Here is a 21,322-nt window from a genome sequence, read left to right as displayed (position 1 = left end):
AAAAATAAAAATAAAAATCCCCCTTTCTATACCATGCATTCCTTCAAAACCTTTGTTCCTGACTGAACTCTGAAAAAAAACATTTCAAGATGGAGCTAAAAAAATATTACTGTACTACTGTACACATTGAATTTGAGGGAAAAATCAGTTAAATCAATTAATCCTCAACTTAAGTTTCTACACTCCTTAAAATGACCAATGCATAAGAGGGGATACATTATTTAAAAAAAGAAATAATTAAAAAAAATAAAATCTTATTTTGACATAAAAAAGTCGCTGTATTATTTTTGCATGCTAGTCGGGATCCTTTCAATGTCAAAATACAATTCTGCTGAAAATATGCGATGTCGATGACACGATTCTGCGTCTTTCTGACACCGAATTGAAACACAAGCACTGAAGTTGTATATGACACAGGCTCCGTATTAACATCCCGGACTCGCATGTGACACATTTCAGGCATAGACCCATCAGATACGCGCATCGGTGCTTGTCAGGTTTATTCAATTCCAGACCAATCATTCAGCAGTTATACACTTTTGGGTTAATATTCTAACCGTGTGGCTGAGGCTCCGCTGGAGATAAATCAACTTTTATGATGGGTTGTTATGGTTTTTACTGCGCTGGCATTGTGTGAGACTGATTTGGGGATCAATCATCTGCAGGTGTCTACTGTGGGGCCGGTGAGCCGAGAGGATCGATGGAGGATCTTGAGCCGTGGCGATGGAATGGCGGAGTGTGTGTGCGTGTGTGTGTGTATTTGTGTGTGTACAGTATGATGAGTTAGTGGTATTGCATGTGTGGGTGAAGACAAAAGTGATGTAGGAGTGTGTGTGAGGTCTTTGGAGCCAGAGAGCAGATATATCTAGAGCTGAGGCACAGATGAAGGGCCGCTGGACTATGACCAGACCATCTCAGTCCTTATCGGAATCCACCTCCCTCGCATTTCTCTCTCTCTCTCTCTCTCTCTCTCTCTCTCTTTCTCTCACTGCACTTCTTTATCTAGTTGTCACGTTGGAAAATCTCATTGTCACACAACATTTAACAAAGGCAAATGTTTGAGACGACTGACTCGGCAGAGAGCAGCAACTACCGTGCGTCCCTCACATAACTCTCACCAAGAAGTGTTTCGCCAGAGATGTGGGTGCGCAGATGGCACGAGCACACGTCAACACTCAGACACATTAGTCACATCCAAGTTTGTCAAACTTCTTTCTCTGTCTCCCTGGATCTGGTGTTTATCCTTGTTCATCATGTCTGACCATCAGAGCTTCCTCTCTGCTGTCAGCACCGCTCCGCTGAAACAAAAGAGGCGGAGAGCTTAGCTTATACTTTCTGAATCGGAGGAAGTTGGTGCTGATTACGTTGCCCCTGAAGAAGCATTCCGATCCCGTTAACTCGCGTTTAGGCTGCCAATTCCAAACGGAGCGACAAAACACTGCGAGAGTGATCCGCGCTTGCTGACCCACCCTGCTGCCTAAACTCAGGAGTTGTCATTGGTACCTGAAACCTTTTGACACTTGACCTTCAAGAGCTTAAAAGTCTTGAAAGGAATGTTCCAATGCGGTTGGGCTAGAACCCTGGGCTAGAATCTTGATGTAATTAACATCTTATTAACATTTTCAATGCTTCCAATTTCGTGAGAACAATTTGGGGAAGTCCAGCATGACTTGGCCCCAGTGCACAAAGCAATGTCAATAAAGACATGCTTGGATGAGTTTGGTGTGGAAGCACACAGATACACTAAAATCTTGTAGAAGGTCTCCTGAGTTCATCTGTTGCTAAAGGAGTAGCAAAAAAAAATCCTTTGGACTCCAGTAATGAGCAATTGGGGATCATTAATGGTGATTGGACCGTATGAAACGACTACCGCAGTGTTATCTAACCTACTGTATATTGGGCCCAAGCACCCATTTTGATTGGGAAAATCTCACCGCACGCCACCAAACAAAAATATCACCAAAAACATGAATACTGAAATAATGATGAACTCGTTTCACTTTACTCAGAAATGTACTTGCAGGAAGCCACGATTTATTCTGATGTATGAATGGCAGCAGGTGGATATGCGGGTTTATGGTCCTTTCTGCCAGCTAATAGAAAAGCAACTCTGCATTTGTATTTCCTGATCTGCCTTTTCTCTCTTCAATGCAAAGATTTGACAGCAGGGTCTAGTTGGAAGAGAGAACATTCCACCTTCCTCACACCCTTCCCTCTCTATCCCTGATAAATGCCTTTCTTGAAATTGTTTATACGACAGAAGGGTTGTTCATAACCAAGCTCAAGAAGAGTGTGTACACAACGTGGACATCCCGATATAAGGAAGTGTCTTAAATTTCTCTTTGTTTGACAGAAGCCCTGTCTCTCTCCTCCTCCTTGACGGGAAGACCCCCCTCATCTGTCCAAGCGGGGCCACGACCCTGGCAGCACTCCCCTCCGTTCTCACTCGCATGCAATGGTGCATATGAAGTAAATGAAGAGTCCTTTCAGGCATGCTAGAGACAAACGAGCTTCTGAAACCTCGGCGCAGCGACAGTTTGATGTGGCATTGCGACGTGTTTATTGCGACGTAATTGTATCAGAGTCGTGATTGTGATGTTACTCGTTGAAGTGTGTTTATAAAAACGGTCTGAATCACTTTGCACCGTTGCTACGGCATTTCATCTTCACTTCGAGAGGAACATTTTCTTTAGCGCATGTGAGTGTTAATTCCTTTTGGTGTGTCATTGTGACAGAGGCTCAATGCCGAATACTGCGCAAGGCAAGCAGACCGTGAGAGGGTCCGCATCCCAGACGAGAACAGGTTCAGGTTAAACTGCCTGCTTTCATTCCTCTCCGGGCTCCTTGCCCTGTCTTTCGGTCTCATGCTCTCTGTCGGTCTCTGTCATTACAGCTGTAGAAAAACAACACGACGACTGCTGTTAAAAAAAAAAAAAGTAGTGGGGCGCGTTCCTACGGCCCCCAGGCTAGGTAAAGGGTTTGTCGAAACCTCAGGGGCTGGTGGTGAGGTGTGTCCTGAAAGAGGGCCCTGGTGTAATCTCAGTGCTGAATAGACGAAGCTCTTAATAGAATCCCGCTGTCCGGCTGCCACTGAGAGAAACAAGAGCTGTAATGGATGAGTTCTGCTCTGGCTCCCACTTTCCCCCCGTGACCTCTGCGTTGGTCAGAAGTAAGAGCTAAAGAAGCATTGTAGCCCCAGGCCTGATTGAATGGGGAGGGAGGGAGGTGGTTGAGGTGGTGGTGGCGGTTTTGGGGAGGGGCCAGGGGGGCGGTGGGGGGGAGGCAGCCACGCTGATAGACCAATTTCCCACTACTGCGTGCAGCAGGGCTTGATTGATGAGGGCTGGTGCTGCTGAGAGGAGCCCCATCACATGCGATCACATAAATACTTATTCAGCTCGAATTGGGCCTGACAAGCCATACGACAGCTTTGTGCTGTCACAGATATCATTGCAAGGAAAACGCTCCATTAATCATGCGTAATTAACTTTTCCAAGAGAGGTACTGTGTGGGACCACTAGTCGCCCGCTCAGTACCTTGAATAAAAAAAAAAAATAATAAAAAAATCCAGCATATTAGCAGGTATTGGATGAGGTCTTATTAAAACCGAGACCCAGTTTCCCTTGAGCCATTCAGTTTGTAAATGAAACAGCTTCATTAGGTTGGTTTAAGGCTCTAATGGACTTTATACAAAGCCTCCTCTCTGTAATTCAACCCCCGTCCAGTGGCCTTACAGTGCAATATCCTGCGAGCGTGCAGAGCCATAATGTTGTCTGTTTGAAGTCACAGCACAACCCATCTGAACGCCTGCCACTAGTTAACTACATTGACCCTCCCATAAAGTACTCTGGAGGAGTGATGGTAAGGGAGCCCAACAAGCTACACAGTTTCTCCTTCTCCTTCCTGGCGAAAGGTAGCCTGCCCGTGGGAGTGAGGTCTTTTTGTTCTTATGCAGCAGACCAAATGATGTGGCCACCATCAGGAATAAAACACACGCACACAAAGAAATGGAAACACAGGTGTACAAGCATATCTCATCTGATCAGCATTCCACCCACAATTCTGCCCACCTGACTTGCTGTTGGCGGAGGCATCAATGAGAGAACACAAATTTGGAGAACAATGGGAATAGAATACCAAACTCAAAACTGCAAAATAAATATTTGGAAAGAAAGTCCATTTAAATGAGAAATACGTTGCCATGGAGGACCACAATGTATCACTGACCAATTGTTTATCATAATACATAAAAGTTGTTCAATTAAACAATCAGATTCCAAAAATAAGCTTATCTTAAATTTTACGACTAACTTTCTTTTGAATGCAATTGTATCTATGGGGGAAAAGTTGTGATCATTGTTCTGTGCACAAAAGATGATCTCTGCAGCAGATGGACGACCACACATACACTGTGTCCCAGGTTGGGATACAATTCAGAACTTTTATGTAAAAACAAAAAACAAAACAAAAAACATATATATATATAAATACAAATCATTCACAAATAGAGTCACTGCAAAGAAATGTGTAGTCTGTGAATGCTGGCTAAACAAGACACATTTTTCTTTCCGTACCTGTCGGTTCTTACAGGAAACCTATATTTTTCTGACTCGCTTCATACCTAAACTAAGTCTGTCTCATAAAATGCTTCATTATTCATGATTAATATGGACCTATATCACATTACAGAGGGGAATAGATCATACTGGGATAGAATCATGTATGCACGCACACACTCCCAGATCAGTCATTCCTCTTCCTCAGTTGGTCATTGGCGGTCATTTCCTCTCGACGTCAAGCTCACTTGCAGCGGGGACCTGACTCATTTCCTGCCTATTAATTGGCTCTGTCTGGACTTCTGAGAAAAAATAATTTGACAGTAAAACATAAATGTAAACTCCACAGAGACTACACGGGGAGACATCTGTTCAGATTCCAACTACCCCACTGCAATCGTACAGTGGAAGAAGGTCGTTTCATCCCTGTTTCCAATCATGACTTTTAGCATTTACAGCTTTAACGTTGCTCGGTCATGATCTGAGTAGCTCATATTGTCGTCAAAGTTTAGATTGAAATCCCTCAGCGTCTCTTAAAGTTGCAAGACAGAAGACAGATTAGTCGCAACGTAGCATCCCTATTTGACGACCTGGGAGGGAATCGGTCTCTGGATAAAATATGAAAGGTTACTGGAAAGAGCACAACTGATTGAAATCTTTGTAAAGAACATGTTGAGTAAAGCAGCTGTCTTTATAGGCTACCCCGGTCACACCTCGAGAGAACAATTAAAGCCCAAGTCCTGAAAGTGGCAGAAAATAAAATACGACAAAAACAAAAGTGAAAGATTTGTTTAAGTTTATCTACGCTGATGAATTATTTTGTTTCTTGCCTTTTCCCTCAATACTTTCTGTAACTATTGAGTTTATCCCTACACCCTACCGGTTGGGGGAGGGGGGAGTGAGCGATACAACAAAATGAGGGAGAGAAGACCAGAACGGGAGATAACTTGGGAGATGGAGACGAGTGGAAAGAGGCAGGACTGAATTCCTGTGGCCACAGCTGCGGGAGCTGCAATCACTAAAATGTAGTGCTGTCTCAATGCAGGCAATTTTTGGAAACGTTGTAGACCAAACAGCAAGACATGTCTGCTTTTCAAATCAAAGAGACGGGCAATCAACAACCTGGTGGTTGTTCAACATCCCTCTCTCATTCGCCATCTTCTCTGTTCCATCCGTTGGTCTAGCAGTCTGTCATTCCAACTATGGCACAGCTGACCCGTCGTGTGTCTCTATATTTGTCCCTCTTTGTTCACCGGTGGCCAGTCGGGGCAGGCATGTGAGATTTCCACCATCGATCATTGGCCTGACAGTGGGCCCCAGGTCCTGTTATTTGGATTCTGCCATAATTTCCTCAAAAAGGAGACTCCTCCTTCCTCCTCAGGCCTGGCACGGCTGACGTTTGGTTTGGAGCCTCCATACCTTCCCCAAATGTCCAGAAAACACAGCAAATTCACTGTCCGTATGTTTGGGTTACGCTGAGGTGAGCAAGACAGATAGAGTGTGCAGTGGAAGTAAAATAGGTTTGCAGGACTGAGCTGTGGTCCTTGAAGTTTCTCAGTAGCTTCTCCAACCACGTGAAGAAACAAAACGAGGACTTTGGCAGTCATGCTAATAAAAGTAATGCATATTTGGAATAAGAAAACAGCGAGGTAACTTGATTTATCGCTGTTATTTGTGTATAAAACTTAATTTAGACTCGTACATTTATGTTATCTTGGCTTGACCCTGTTTGTATTCCTCCATAACAGTGTGCGAATGTCCTTGGAAAAAGTAACCATACCCACAAAGACTGTTCCCTGCTGCTCTCTCTCATCATTTACTGCTTTGCTGCTCTAGTTCATTTTTGAGCCTCATCGCTCAGCCTAACCGCCTCTCAGGCACTAAACAAGGATTTGCCTGTCATACCATTGTCTTGCTGGTCACATTGTGTTATCATTACGGCCAGTTATAATTGGAAACAGGAGTCTTCCTAATAGGATGCATGGAAACAGGGGTATCTGTCTCTTCTGATCTTCCCACACTGACTAATCCATTCCTCCACCCTTCCTACAAAACACACACACACTCAGGCACGCACACCTCTGCATTGGGCAGTGGTGAGACAAGAGAGTAGACACGGATCTGGATAACTTTGTGCAAGTATTATCCTCCAAGGCACACACAGCTGGAAAATTGAGATAAATAAACTGTGAACATGTCAGGGGATCACACGATTCATGGCTTGTGATGTTCATCTGTTTCCAACAGACAATGTAAAAAAATACAATAATGGAACCGCCGAAGCCGAATGGCTCCTAAAGTGCGATGCCAACACGTGACTGGAAAAGGCAGTCATTGCAATGTCGAGGTAACAAAAGCATGTAGAACAGGACACAAAAAACACGTCTCTGTCCTGGTTTGCTCAGGACAACATGGAGGAAGTGACCACATGTTGAGCATTTCAACACGGTTTTAACTTCTTCGGACTCTTGAATAAAGGTTGATATGAAATGACCTTTCAAGTAGTGATCAAATCCCCCCCAAACATGTCACTCATTTTCTTTTAGTTTATTATATATTTTCAGCTGTCAGATTTAATACATAGATGTGCATAACCAAAAGAAAAAAAAAAAAAAAAAAAAAAAAAAGTACATTAATCCCAAGGTCTAAAAAATGCTTCAAAATTAGAACACAGTCCATTCCAGGAGGCTGTTCATCCTTCATTGTTAATAAATGTTCCCACAATAAATTATGGAAATATAATGAATCAATCTGGGAGTCAGACATTCCCTTCATGAAAGGCAAGCTGAGTTGCACTGAGTTTCCGGTGTTTACAGATTGGGGTTGGATAACTTGATAAAGGACACTTCAGGCCTCTTTATACTCCCGAGGTCGCGTGTCCGACAACGCTCGCATTGCATCATGTGACCGACGAATTGCCCCGCGCAGCACGTCTGCGTAGCTTGCCACGCACCCGACAAAAATAGCTGCTGCGTGTTTTAGTCACATGCTGTGATGACGTACCAGCGTGCCCATTGGTTCTACATATCATCTACGTCGCCGCCTTCTCGATGGATTTTGGGAAATTTGCAGGATGTGGGTTTTTGGGGTGGAGGTGGCAAAAAAGGTGGCGGACCCAAGTGCAGGCAAGAAGGGAGGCAATACAGAAGTGCAGGAATCTCAAAAAGGTATTTAATTTCAAAAACAGTAAAGGCAAACGCTAAATTAACAACGTCCAAAAATCAAAATTCAAGACTCACAGTGTCACTGATAGTGTGTAGTAGTTCATTTGTTAGACTTCTGTGGAAGCCCGTGGGTTCAGTTCACACTCAGTGACGATGTGAATGGTCCTGACTCTGACTGTGGTTGACTGGCAACCAATCGAGAGTGTAGTGCATAGAAAATGGATGGATGGAAGATGTACCAACATGTTATGTCAAATTTTGAGTGCACTTATTTTGTGTTTTTAACCTTACGGACACATAATCTGAAAAGAGGTGCACAGGCATACCGTTGTGTCTGTAAGAGCACTTGGCCTTGCATAAGGGGCCTGTCAAACAAAAGGTGCACACACTTCATTAGCACTGTCCGTGTGAAGGAAGCACTCTTACACATGGAATCACTCCTCGTCTCCTGTCTCAGGCTACTGCCGTGCAGAGTTAGGGGTTGCTGGCTTCCTTCCACACAATCCCCGCGGCCGCTGCCTAAACACAATGCTCAATTTGTTCATATCCAGTGCCAAAGAAAAGGGCCACGCACAAAGCAGAGAAGATAAGGTTGCAACCTGTCTTACACTCACAGGTGTGGAACTGTCAAACGTTCAAAACATCTCCTACTGCACTTTCGGGCAAAGTGAAAGGACGGACGTAGACGGACAAGAGGGTGCGGGATGAGCGAGAGCTTTTGAAAGAAAGAGTTTTATAATAGACTGATGCGATTAAAGGGAATTTAGTCATGTCTTTGTACACACAAGCATGCACAAGTACACACCCATACAGAGAGCCCTTAAACAGCTGCTATCTCACATTGCATCACGCTGCTCTGCACCTTCACACTAGCAATCACCTCTGCTCTCGCATTTATTCAGTCTTGCTTTGTTTCAATGGCATCAAATGGTTTTAGTCAACAAAAGAAGAGAGGGAGTGTTACCAGCTGGCCCAGTCCACTCATTCCCACACAGGCTCTTATTTTCACCCAACTACAATGAACATGGCCTTGGCCTTCTTGCCTTGACAACACAAATTTTTGTTTACTAATTATCACAAAACGGGCCCAAATTTGCTTTTACAAAAGGTAATTGACAAATCCAGATAATACATTGGATCAGTCTTTATCATTTGGAGTCTAGTACATCGATTTTTCTTCTGTCTACGGACATCTCTCATCAAAAATGACCGGCGGTACACAACTTTCTATACTAAAGAAGATTCCGAAAGATTAACCCATTTAAAATCAAGTGCATTCACGTGTAATACGTGGAGACATCTATGGGTGATGAAAATTGTGACCACCAAATTTTAAGGATAAGAAAGTTAGTGCCTTTTATTATATACTAGCAGGAACTGTTCCCTCAGTCCCCAAAGTTAGATTTAAAAACTGCAATTGTCAATTGACAGAGAACACTTTTGAGACATAAAGACATTGTCAAAAAAAAAACAGTCACTGAGTTAATATTTATCTGGTAATGCCGGTACATTTTTTTTCCCATTCATCCATCCATGCCCTTCATTATCTTAGCATCTATCTACCTTCTAAAAGCCAAATATAACTTTAATATGATGAGTCCTTGGAGTTCCAGCTTGACTGGTTTATTCTGTGTTGTACCATCCCTCTGCTATTTGTCCCATGGGTTGTGTCATCATGAATGCAGTGGGATGATAATTAACTGTTGTCATGAAATTCTCCTTTTGAATGACTTGCAGTTAGTGGTGTTTACCCAAAAGTAAACCGACAGATTATCTATCCTGATTTATGCTTGTTTAGCTATCTCTTGCCTGCTTATTTTTTGACATTTGACTCACATCCACCAAAGTGGATGCTTTTACGTAGATGGTGGTATGAACTGAAGGTGGATCACTTTCAAATATTGTCACAGGATTTTCTTTAATCTTTTTGCATTTCTTTCACTGAAAGACGTTTTTTTTTATCACTCTGCCATAAAAGATGTTTTTTTCTTCCGCTCATATCCAAAAGAGAACAAATGAATCGTTGACATTTCATTGAGATCCTTGGTTTGTATACATTCCACACACCTGCACAAAACCTTATCAAAGGTGAAAGAAGGAAAGGCAAAAGGAAAGATAGATCATAAGGTAGAAATGATAAAGGGGAGAAATAGTACAGATAAGAAAAAGCTGATTGCTTTGTGTTTGGGATGACTAAGTTCACAAGGAAGTGGCTTGAATGGAATCTGCGACTCTCTACAAGTTTGTTCTACTTTTGGATGCCAATTTATTATCATAGACCTTCTGTTTTCAATGAAACTCCCAGGTTAACGCAGACCATTTTTATTGTCGTCTTGTCTAACTCAGTGATTGCCTCCAGTGCAAAGTGCCAAGTACTCACAGATCTGAAAGTAGATCTTGTCAGCAAACTTGATATTACAATTTAGCGACGCTTCTATTGGGTGTCAGTTCAAAAGAGATTAGGTATGCACCATTTAGTCATGGAGCTCTTGAGCCGGAATCAGTGGTGAGGGAGATCTGTCCGAAGGAAACAAGATCTTATCTGAGCTGATCCAGCTCGTAAAACTGTCCCCCTTAATGGATCAGCTTCCCGGAACATATATTCCAAAGCACGTACATACTCGCAAAGATGTAGATGTGCATACATGCAATCCTGGATGTACACACGCATGAAGGCAACGGGCAAACCCATTCACATTCATTCCAGTGTACAGTTGGACCCCATTTCATCAACACAGCTGTCTTTTGTAGTAGAGAAGTACAGATTTAAGCTCATGAATGTATAATAGACAAATTCATGTAAATTGTTTGCTAAACCGTGTCTTATTTGCACGCGTGTCTCTGAGCAAACAGAGCAGTGTGCGCCACGTCTGTGATGTGGATTGGCTCTCTCAGGAGAACACACCTACACACACACACCCACACACACACACACACGCGCGCACACACATACACGGCAATAACATTCCCTTTTGCCCCCTTTGGCCAAGCCCAGAGTTTGACCTCTCCGTGTCACTCAATCCTCAGGCCAATATTTGCTTTCGACATCATAAATATTAAATATCTCCAGAAGTAAATATTTGAGTTTGGCAGCCACAAAGTGGTAAATGAATTAATGTATTCACACAAGGAGGGCACGAATATCAGGGTGTTCTCGCTGTCTCTTTCACACATACACATCCTTTCAGCTTCTCCACCTCTTTACCGTAAAAGCTTCTCAGCGGTCACACAGGGGAAAGCCCACAAATGCTATGAAATGGTAAGAAATAAAGAGACATAGAACATCACATAGAACAAAATTGGAGGAGCTGTTTCAATCAGCCAATGAAAAAAAATCCATGTTTCCATGAAAATAATTTTGCACTAATCAAACACAATATTCCATCGTCTATTTTTTTTTTAAAACTACAATAGCCAATATCGTCATCTTCATGATAAGAAAAGTTGTTCTCTATCATCATCATCATCATCACACTGTACACTATATGTCGCAATTTGCACAAAAGTACGACCGAGGCAGGAAGACACGAATGGAGAAAAGCAGCCACAAGTGCTGGTAGAACTTTTATCTGTTCTTATAATCAACATACTGTCATTCTCTGAGAGGGGGAACGACAGGAACAGCAACGAGGACAGCAATGCGGTACTTATTCACGCAAATTAGGCACAGCTGGAAGAATTCAGGGGTAGATAAGGAGCTGAAAACCTGGCATTCAGACATTCAACAAGACCACGTAAATGTAATTACATAGACCAGCGTTGGGCAACTTTGATGAAACCCCCAGAAAGCCAGCCTGTTAATATTGATTAATTAATTCCAGAGAAAATAATGCATAAAGTTGGGAGCACAGTGGCCGGGTTCGAATCTTCACTTCTTGTGTGGAGTTTGGAAAAACAATTGTCGAGGGGGGGGGGGGGGGGTTTCTGTCCACCAATTACATATTTTCCCACCAAAATTCATTCGTAGATGGGGAGGTTTTGAGCTTTGGATGTTCACCAAAACCTGTTTGGATGCCCCACACACCGTCTCCCTTTGTCCTCACGAGTAAGACAAGCTCGGTTGCACTAGAAAACAACTGTCTTACTTTTTCCACTGCTGCCTTCCACTATCGTATGATATTTCTGTGCACTAGTAGGACGGATTTGGCACATGATTGGGACAAATACATTTTACTAGTGACGTGAAACTACTAGTAGGAATTTTGCTGACAGAAGGCTACCAGTATGTGAGATGTCTTCTAATTGGGCCTATAGGGGTTATTAGTCCAGCACAATAATTTACTAGTAAGGGGTAATTGCGTATTAGTAGGCCCAAAGGGGCACTAGTAGTGGAAAAAGCATTACTTGTAAGTCCTAGTTGTTCTACTAGTGCTCTGAATTTACTTACTAGTGAGGACAAAGAGGTTATCAAATATATTGAATAAATGCTAAAAGGCTTTCCAATGTTAACCGTTCAAGTGTGAGCAAGGCTAGTTTGTCTCAGTGACGGGCTGAAGGACAAGAAGAAATTGATTTAATGGTATTCTGGACCAAAGGTTTATGTCATTAAATCACACTTTTGTCAAACTGTTAACAGACTTTTTCTAATTTCAAATTAAGGTTCGACAAAGCTCAGTGAACATAATCTACTCGAAAACACTTTGAAATTATATTGCCATAATTACACATTGCGCTCATTGCTTTGTGTATCTCTGTATATAGCAGCCTGATGGAAAATAAAAATGTTTTATTGCACATGCTGGCTTATGTCTGTGCTGACCAAAATGTATGTGTGAGATTAATAGTGATTAATTAATTACAAAACCTACATTCGATTTTTTTTTAAATGTATTTAAATCCCACCACTAGTTCCTTTGTGTGTGTGTGGGAAAAAAACGTCTGATGAGAAGTTACCTAAGTGAGACCACAAGTTTTGTTTTTGGATGTCCACGTTAACTTACAAGGTTAGGTTTACCTATTGTATGATTATTTTTTTAAATTCAGACAATAGTGCCATTATGGAGCAGAAAATAGGGCCGTCCCCCAACTACCTCCCAAAAAGTCTAGCCAATTATGCACGGGCAAGACCCATTTTTCCAGTGTTCAGGTAGGATCGCAAAATCACATAAAACAACAATCCGATTCCCTTTTAAAACTAATAGCACGCACGCACACAAACACAAAAACACACACTCATACGCACGCACACACATATACATACAGCCTAAGGCATAAAAGTCTAGTTGCTGGCAGTCTCAGTGTGATGAACTTTCCAACCATGTCTTATCTGAAACCATCTTTTCAATACGCTTTGTGGCAGTGCCGTGATGTACAACATTATTGTTTAGGGTATGATATACTCGTGCATGCTCAGAGTAAACAAGCAAGCCCTCTGCTTTCAAAGGATGGACCATTTGCAGTGTTTACATGAAAACAACAATGCAGTTGTGTATGAACATTTGCATTTTCTGGCTCCTTCCATCCATGCTAAAAAAATTAATAAAAAAATATTAGTGGATGAAAACGGCTCCCTATTGACTTAAATACAAGACAACCTAATACTGTAAGTAATGATGACAAAGTTTGTTTAAGAATGGAAGTGGATTAAGGAGATCTCACGGCCACTGCAATGACATGTTAAATGGTTGAATATTCAGGTTGTCTTTAATATAAAAAGAAGAAGAAGAAAATACTCTGTGCCCTAGTTCATCCGCAACACAAAAAGTTTGCAGAACTCAGGGAATTTTTTAGAAAGTGAAAGGGGGGAACCCGAAGATTGTCGTTGGAGCGGTCTGAAGTAATGGACCTCCTATTGTGCCTGACAAAGACAACCCACAACAGAGATGCACTGCATCAAACTAGGAGGACAAGAGGGGTTCAAAAAGCGCTGTCCCCCTGGGGCCTTTTAGGCTAGCATCCATGCACTCTGTCCCAGCAGGGGAACAAGCTTCTTCACACAAACACAGAGGGCGGATGAGAGGATGAGTTAGGCCAGCAGCTCTGAAGGACAGTGTGAAAATAAGAAAAGATGAGACACTGAATACTTTGGTCATTGTACAGAAAACAGCGTCCGTTGTCACAAACTGATAATGGTCACTGCAGCTGCTCCACATGAGGTCCCTGACAGTTAATCTCCTATAAATAATTATATTATGTTCACGAATATGGCCAGCGACGAGCGTATACAATATGCACTTATTTTGCACTCGGAGCTACAGTATGATCACCATCACTGCTGCCCCTGATGAGCATGGCTCCCGTCGTTGTCATTTTTCTCGATGGAGACTGAAATGTGCCAAGGCAAGCTGCTGGTCTGCCAATCTCAAAAGCATCCTGCCTGCCAGGTTGGGCCTGGGTGCTCAGGCCCAACCTCTGTTTCCGATGCCAAGAAGAACTCCAAGTAACTAACCAAAATGCTGACAGCGAGCCAATCTAAATGTGAACGTCCTCAAAGGAAACCAACAAGACTGTCATTGTGGCATCCCATGGAGCAAAAGTTCATTGGGGAAAAAATCCATTACATATACATTTGCAAGAAAAGTATGTGAACCATTTTGAATCACAGTGGTACTTTGCCTTACAAGTTTTGGACCTTAAAAGCTGTCACTTGGCCAGTATTCTGAGAGTCTTACTGGTGCAGTTAAGTGAAAAAAAAGGAGAGCCACACTCACCGATGCGCTTTCACCTGTTTTCTGAAAGGTACTAGCAGACAAATACACAAATATAAAATGAAAGCACTCACTCACAACGAGCATAGAGCAGGTGCTAACACTGAATTAACCGGATGGTAAGGAATAGTTCAGTGGGGACGCGTTAGTCCGAAAATGGGATCTGATCTGAGTCACAACAATAGACAAACTAACATCACACAAATAATTATATATGGTCATGTTATTGTTGAACGCAACATGTAACCATGTATGAACCTTTGGATTTTTTCCTCTTTTGGGTTAATAACGTCACCAAACATTTCCTGTAGTTGCAGATCAAACCTGACCAACAGTTCGGGAGGAATTTTCAACCACTCTTCTTTACAAAACTGTCTTAGTTCAGTAATATTTTTGGGATGTTAAACGTGAATTGCTCTCTGGAGGTCATGCCACAGCATCTCAATTGGGTTGAGTTCAGGGCTCTGACTGGGCCACTGCAAGCATATTTTGTTTTGTTGCTGATATTCAGTTGTTGGTTATTTGATTGATTGTGTCGTTTGGATAGTTAAGCTTCAATTAGCAGACAGATGGTCTTAAGTTCTCCTGAAAAATGGTTCGATAGAATTGGGAACGAGTCGGTGATAGCAGCTCATCCAGGCCCTAAGGTAGCAAAGCAGTCCCAAATCACCGTAATTGTCAAGTGGGATGAGGTTTTGGTGGTTGTGCAAACTTCAAATCTGTAGCGTTGAGTTTTTTTTAACAGCAGTGGCTTCCTCAGTGGTGTCCTAGAAAGACATCTATTCCTGTTTAATGTTTCATAGGTTTGTCAACAGAGATGTTAGCATGTGCCAGAGATTTCTGTAAGTCTTTAGCCGACACTAAAGGGTTCTTCTTCACCTCGATGAGCATTCTGCGCTGTGATCTTGCAGTTATTTGTACAGGACAGACACTCCTAGAAACAGCACGGAACTTGTTTCACCTATAGACAATCTATGTCTATGAACAAGTTCATCAGCAATGGTTTTGTGTATCCAGGTTCATGCAACTTCACAATACTTAAATATTTTCTGAGAGCTCTTTCTTGCTAGGCGTGATTCACACTGGGCAATGCTTCTTGACATTTGGCATATTTCCAGTTTGACTATATTCAAGTAATGTGCTTGTCTGACTTTATGTGTATCTGTCTATAATTGTGTATTTTCCATGATCTACACTGTTTATTCTTCTCTGCAGGATCCTGGAGCTGAAGTTTTCTCTCTGAGTATGCTAACCCTTAAAATAACAATGAAACATGTCTAAAGCCAAAGCCAAAGTGAGACTCATCATATGCTGTAAATGGGAACGTGTCTGCACATCCGGACATGCTGTCATTGAGTTTATTGCAAAGTGGAAATATCACAATATAAAACTAAATTGGATTTACACAAACAAACAGACACACATGCACACATTTATCAGTCCCATCTGGGTAAAAGCCCTTGTCTGCACCAGAAAGTTTTATGATGTTTTGTCATCAACAACAAAATTATGTATCTATGCAATCTACCATGACAGGTTTTTTAAAATGACAACACAAAATGACAATGACATACCAGCAATCTTCAGGGGAGAGGCGGGGTACACCCTGAACTGGCCGCCAGCCAATCGCAGGGCACATATAGACAAACAACCATTCGTGCACACATTCACACTTAAGGGCAATTTAGAGTCATCGATCAACCTACCATGCGTGTTTTGGGGATGTGGGAGGAAACCGGAGTGCCCGGCGAAAACCCACACAGGTACGGGGAGAACATGCAAATCTCACACAGGCTGGGGCTGGGATTTGAACCCCTGTTACCAGAACTGTGAGGCAGACGTGCTAACCAGTCGTCCACCGTGCCGCCAACAGTAACATTGATTCATTAAAAATAATCCAAAGAAATATAGGTTGTATTTTTTTTTCCCTTGTATTTTTATTTACAGCATGATGGCAATACATTACCTCATCAGTCAGACAGTTAAATAATTTTACAGTGATAACCTCTGAAAATTCAGGACCTCTCATGTCGTCGGCTCATGTCTCTCATTAATTTGTGTGGTAAAAATGAAATTTTTCAATCATTTTTAAGTATTCTTGATTTTTGTTTTTGCAAGTGTTGTACCACGTGAAGAATATGTTTCTGATAAGCGAGTGCAGGTTCCAACCATAGCTCGGCGCTTATCAGCTGGAACAAAACCGAATACTTTTGTCAAAGATGACAACACTGCACATGCCATCTGAAAACCCACAATTAAAGGCGTAGGAGGAAAAACTAAATGACTTTGATGTGGTACGCCTAACAAACAACACCCCTCGCACACCTACTAATATGGCAAATATTTACTGTGCACAAATACCATAAAACCAAACTTGAATGCAGCATGCTGCCATGCCTGCTGTATAACTGCATGTATTTGGACTCAATTTTACACCGAGCATGGTGGTATTTTGCCCATCATAAAGAACACACAAACACGCGCATGCACACACACACACACACACACACACACACACAAATTGAGCCCAGCTCAGCCTATCCTGCTCGCCTCATGGCTGTAATTGAGAGTTAATGACGCAGTTGGATCTGTTCTTTACTTCATATTAAACAGAGCCTGCTGCTACTCGACTGTAAAAACACCAAGACCCCACCTCCTCTCCCCTCCACCTCTATCATCTCCACATTGCAGCTCCTTTATGACCTGGCCTGCACTACTTCCCCCCGCCATCAACTCCTTCTCTAAAAGTTGTATTTAAACATTTGATATCAGACGCTTATGCATAGACGTGCGGTTAGTCTACATCTGCCGCCGATTGTACTGGTGACTGCTCTGCCCACTCCTATACCGTATTAACATTCACTATGTCCAAACAAAGTGAACTCAAATTGTGTGTTTCTTTTCTTCCCCTCTATAAAAGACATTGGCAGAAGAGCATAGCAGTAAAATTCCAACCCCCCCCCCCCACCAAAGAAAAAAAAATCTCTTGCAAGGGGGGGGGGGGGGGGGGTTCGTGCGACTGCCCGGCGCCAAGAATGGTGTACTGCCCACAGCGAGGTGGTTGCTCTGGGCCCTTCCTCTATCATTGGCCTGAGCAAAAAGAGCAAAAGAAGAGAGAGGGGGGGCGAGGTAGCAATTGCAGGGACGTTAGAAAGCGAGGACGCGAGCGGGAGCGAAATCCAGGCAGAAAAAACAAACAGGACAGAGGCTGCAGTGTATGTCAAGTCACAGGGGAGTTTCAGAATGTTCTCCACCACGGTCCTCCAGAGCAAAAACTCCTGGAGGGTTATCTGCTCCTGGCGCTGTCATTTATCATCAGTCAGGAGAAGCAGCGCCAGCGCAGTCAGAACCTATAACTTCACACACGCAAACAGATGTGTAAAGAGAACACACACACAGATGTCCTAGCATCCATAGGCTGTTTGTAAATGCCAATCAATTTGTAAAAATTACCTGGGAAAATGTGCACATCATCATGATGACCGATAGCAACAGTAGCGCAAGAGAAGCAAATACTGCGATGACAAGTCATTAAGAGACGTTAAATAGACCCACGTGGAACGAAAGGACACACACGATCACTGTTGTGATCATCGGGACCTCCCCTGCGTAAGGCCAACAGTGCCTTAACGTGTTCTCTTGTTTCTCAGCACACAAATATTATTAGTTATATGACTGTATGCATGAGTGTGTTGGGGTCATTTGAAACCATTCTCACTTCACCGCTTATGCAAGCGCATATCATTTCAACAAAGTAGCCCTTTATAGGGCACTCACTGAAACTTTTCTTGTGAGGCAATTATGGAATATGTCAACAGTCCTTTACTTTGGTTGTTTTATTTTCAACATTATCGACATTATAAAAATAATTTTGGGGAATTTTAATTATCATCACTTTTTCTACGCTGATTGGATGGGAGAAATGACATAAATGTCTATAACTGGTTCAGGCACCGACCTAGTTTATAATTGATGGTTCCTTGTGCGGGAAGACTTTGGGTTTGACTTTCATTGCCAACTCTCACAACAAGCACAAAATGAGCATTTCAGACAATCCCGAGGTAAGTTAGGACTACAGTATTCTTAATATATGGCTGTTGTTAATGTTAAAAGGTTGCTTTAAACATTGATTGATACACCTCCACTTTAAAATGAACTTCAAAAAGAACAAAGGAAGCCAACAATTTCTCAAATGGTTTGAGATGCCAATAAGCTTCGTTCTTCCTCACTGGAACAGTGTCAAGCTCTGCTGTTGTCAGCCAACGTGAGAGCATCTATGTGCCAATGGTAGAGCTAATGATTGATGAGAAAACAGGCTTAACAGGCTCTCTCTTTCAAATTGTCTCCATCCTTAAATCTTTCCTCTCAGCAGGCAGCTCTTGCATAATCATTCATTTTACAGATTTTCTTTTCTCAAAGCGCTGAAGGGTTTAATTATGTACAAGACAACCCCTATAAACTTCTATTCTGAGGAGCTTTTTTATTGACTTTTGAACCAGGCTACCCTCCGGCATTTAAAGTAACCACTTATATGAGAAAAAAAAAAAACTACAATTAAGCAAAATGTCTCCATAAAGAGGCTTTCACATCATTTATTGTTTTTGATTATGTGATGCCAGTGACACGATGCGGCTATGTGATGCCTCATTCAAAGGGGAGAAAGAAAGGAGGGGAAGCACGGCAAATGAGAACTGGTGGCAGAGGATAAGGAAAAATGAGATGTCATTAAAAAGTGATTGGAAATGAAAGGAGATAGAGAAGTGCGGCGGGATTGGGCAGGAGGGGTGACCGAGGCCGGCCAACGCTGACCTTGCTACTTAGTCCCTAATTACATGTTGTGAAACTTTAGTCGGCTCAGTCATTTGACTGCGCTGGGCCTCTCGGAGCACAAACAGAAAGAAATTACAACACCATTACATGCACATACTCTAAAAAAGAAGGAGGGTGACGGTGTAAAAAGAGAGGAAAAGTGCGAGGAGGGAGGGAACTGAAGAGAGGCTGATGTCACTTAGTATTTTTTGGAGAGTGAGTAACAAAACATGGAAGTCTTTCTTTAGACTGCTCTCCAGAACAGGGCACTGAAACTGAATGTTTATAACTATGTCGGTACTGTACAACACGGAGTTAGTAATAAGCCTCCCCTGCGACATCTCCGTCTTAGTTAATATCCTTCATGCTAAAAATCTCTTCAACTAGCTGTTGCCAAGACGCGACAAACATTCTTCAACACACACTTGTCACACACATAATCACAGCAACATCCATGAAATTTATAAAAATCAAAAATGAAAGGCAATAGAAGATACTGCTGCTCAGTCTACTCTTTATCTTCACATACTATTTAATTACGTTGGCATTCCCACAAAGTTGTGTAGGTCAAAACAAAAAGACGTCACCCCATTGGACAGCTTTTGTGACATTTTGAATGCCAAGACTCGAAGTTTCAAGTCTACTGAATTATATATGCTTGTTGGATTTGTGTTTATATGCTTATATTTTTATAAAGAGCTTCTCAAATGATCCCATGCCTGTACACAACCGGAAAGAGAAACAGAAAAAGAAGAACCAGATACAGCTGGATCAAGACGCATTCGGAAAATGATGTTGTTTTCTGATTTTGACAGAACATTTTTTATTATTATTAATATAATGATTTCCAAATTGAATCATTCCTGGGACTAAACTTTGGAGGCCCAGATGTTGAGCAGTTCAAAGCAATGTTTCCTTGGCTGAATGAGTAAACACCTTCCTTGGCCTGTTCATGAGTGTGCATTGATTAGAGCTTTATGGCTTGGACTCATTTCCTGATATTAATTGGCGAGTTGAGGTCTTATCTCCGGCGGATCGCTTGTCTGAGGGAGAAGTGAAGCAGAGAGACAAGAAAGAGGGGGACTGCTGTCTGTAATCTGTGATCAATCTTGGCCCAAGAGGATAGTATGCCAGGAAAGTGGGGTCAACCCTTGACTGCCCCCAACTCTCACCAAAACCCTTCCCCACCTCAGGCCAGCTCCTTGCTGGTCTCGGCATCAGCCCGGAGGGGAGAATACGCTGCAGAGCAGGCAGACAATTTTCAGCCTGACTGCTTTTACTTTCAGGCCGAACATCATGAAAACAAACTGACAAAACAAAGGACAGCAAATTAATGACCCGTGCCCCACAAAAGCCCCCCCCCCCCCCCCCCCCCCCCCGCCCCTTCCCCACGGCAACCTCCAATGATTGACTTTTAGCTTGGCACTCCCCTGCCACTCCTCCCCTCCCTCCTTCCCCTGTCCTGACTTTTGATCCCATCCAAATCACATAAGCACAGCCACACATATCTGGACACTGACGTCCACTCGCGCGCACACGCACACATCACTACCACCATCACCCTCTTCCTTAACTCTGTGACCCGTGGCATCTGGTTTTGATTGTCACAGGAAGAGCGTTACAGAGACATACTAAGGCGAAGGCCCAGTGCGAGAGAGTGAGAGAAAAGGCCTCTCTGTCTGTGTCCGCGCCTTCATTATCATGTGTTAATATTAATGCAATTTGAAAAAGAAACAGACGTGGAGACACAGTGGGTGAAGTGGGACTTAACTGCGCTGAGTGGAACAGCATGCCCTCGCCGTGCAGACATGCTTCCAACCTGAAAGCCTGTTGCAACCCTGTATTCCCTGAGAAATCCCCGCGAGGTTGCAACCGCTTGCTGGGAGCGACGATTGCATTTCATCTTCATTTTTATCAAATTAAATGAATGCATGCCACACTGTGCATGTGTGTGAGCTGCAAGGTTGACTCAATACTCCTGTGATAGTTTGCGGTTTAAAGCAAACACTAAAATACAACTCCCACCTGATGCTTTCGGTATCCCCTTTTACGATGTCTGTTGAAGCTGGAATCGAGCCACATTTTTTTCTGTGAGATAACAACAGAGGTTTTAAATTGCACATCTAATCATCAGATTATGGAATTA

The 21,322-nt window shown here is 42.6% G+C and overlaps 2 protein-coding genes across 15 annotated transcripts in view; both read right to left on the bottom strand.

Annotated features, from left to right (window-relative positions):
• The window catches only part of tp53i13 (tumor protein p53 inducible protein 13), a 400,199-nt gene that overhangs the window by 12,807 nt on the left and 366,070 nt on the right, over positions 1 to 21,322 (bottom strand). The gene's annotated exons all lie outside the window — the stretch shown is intronic.
• The window catches only part of mecom (MDS1 and EVI1 complex locus), a 143,430-nt gene that overhangs the window by 37,025 nt on the left and 85,083 nt on the right, over positions 1 to 21,322 (bottom strand). For 3 of the 14 annotated variants that reach the window (XM_061781392.1, XM_061781393.1, XM_061781389.1), the window contains exon 2: positions 1,119 to 1,298. The exons of the other annotated variants lie outside the window; for them this stretch is intronic. The gene's annotated coding sequence lies outside the window, so the exon portion shown is untranslated. The remainder of the gene's footprint in view (positions 1 to 1,118; positions 1,299 to 21,322) is intronic. 14 annotated transcript variants of the gene reach the window in all.

This window comes from Phyllopteryx taeniolatus, chromosome 8, assembly GCF_024500385.1.
Source record: "Phyllopteryx taeniolatus isolate TA_2022b chromosome 8, UOR_Ptae_1.2, whole genome shotgun sequence".
Taxonomy (NCBI): Eukaryota; Metazoa; Chordata; class Actinopteri; order Syngnathiformes; family Syngnathidae; genus Phyllopteryx; species Phyllopteryx taeniolatus.
This window is presented reverse-complemented; position numbering and strand designations above follow the sequence as displayed.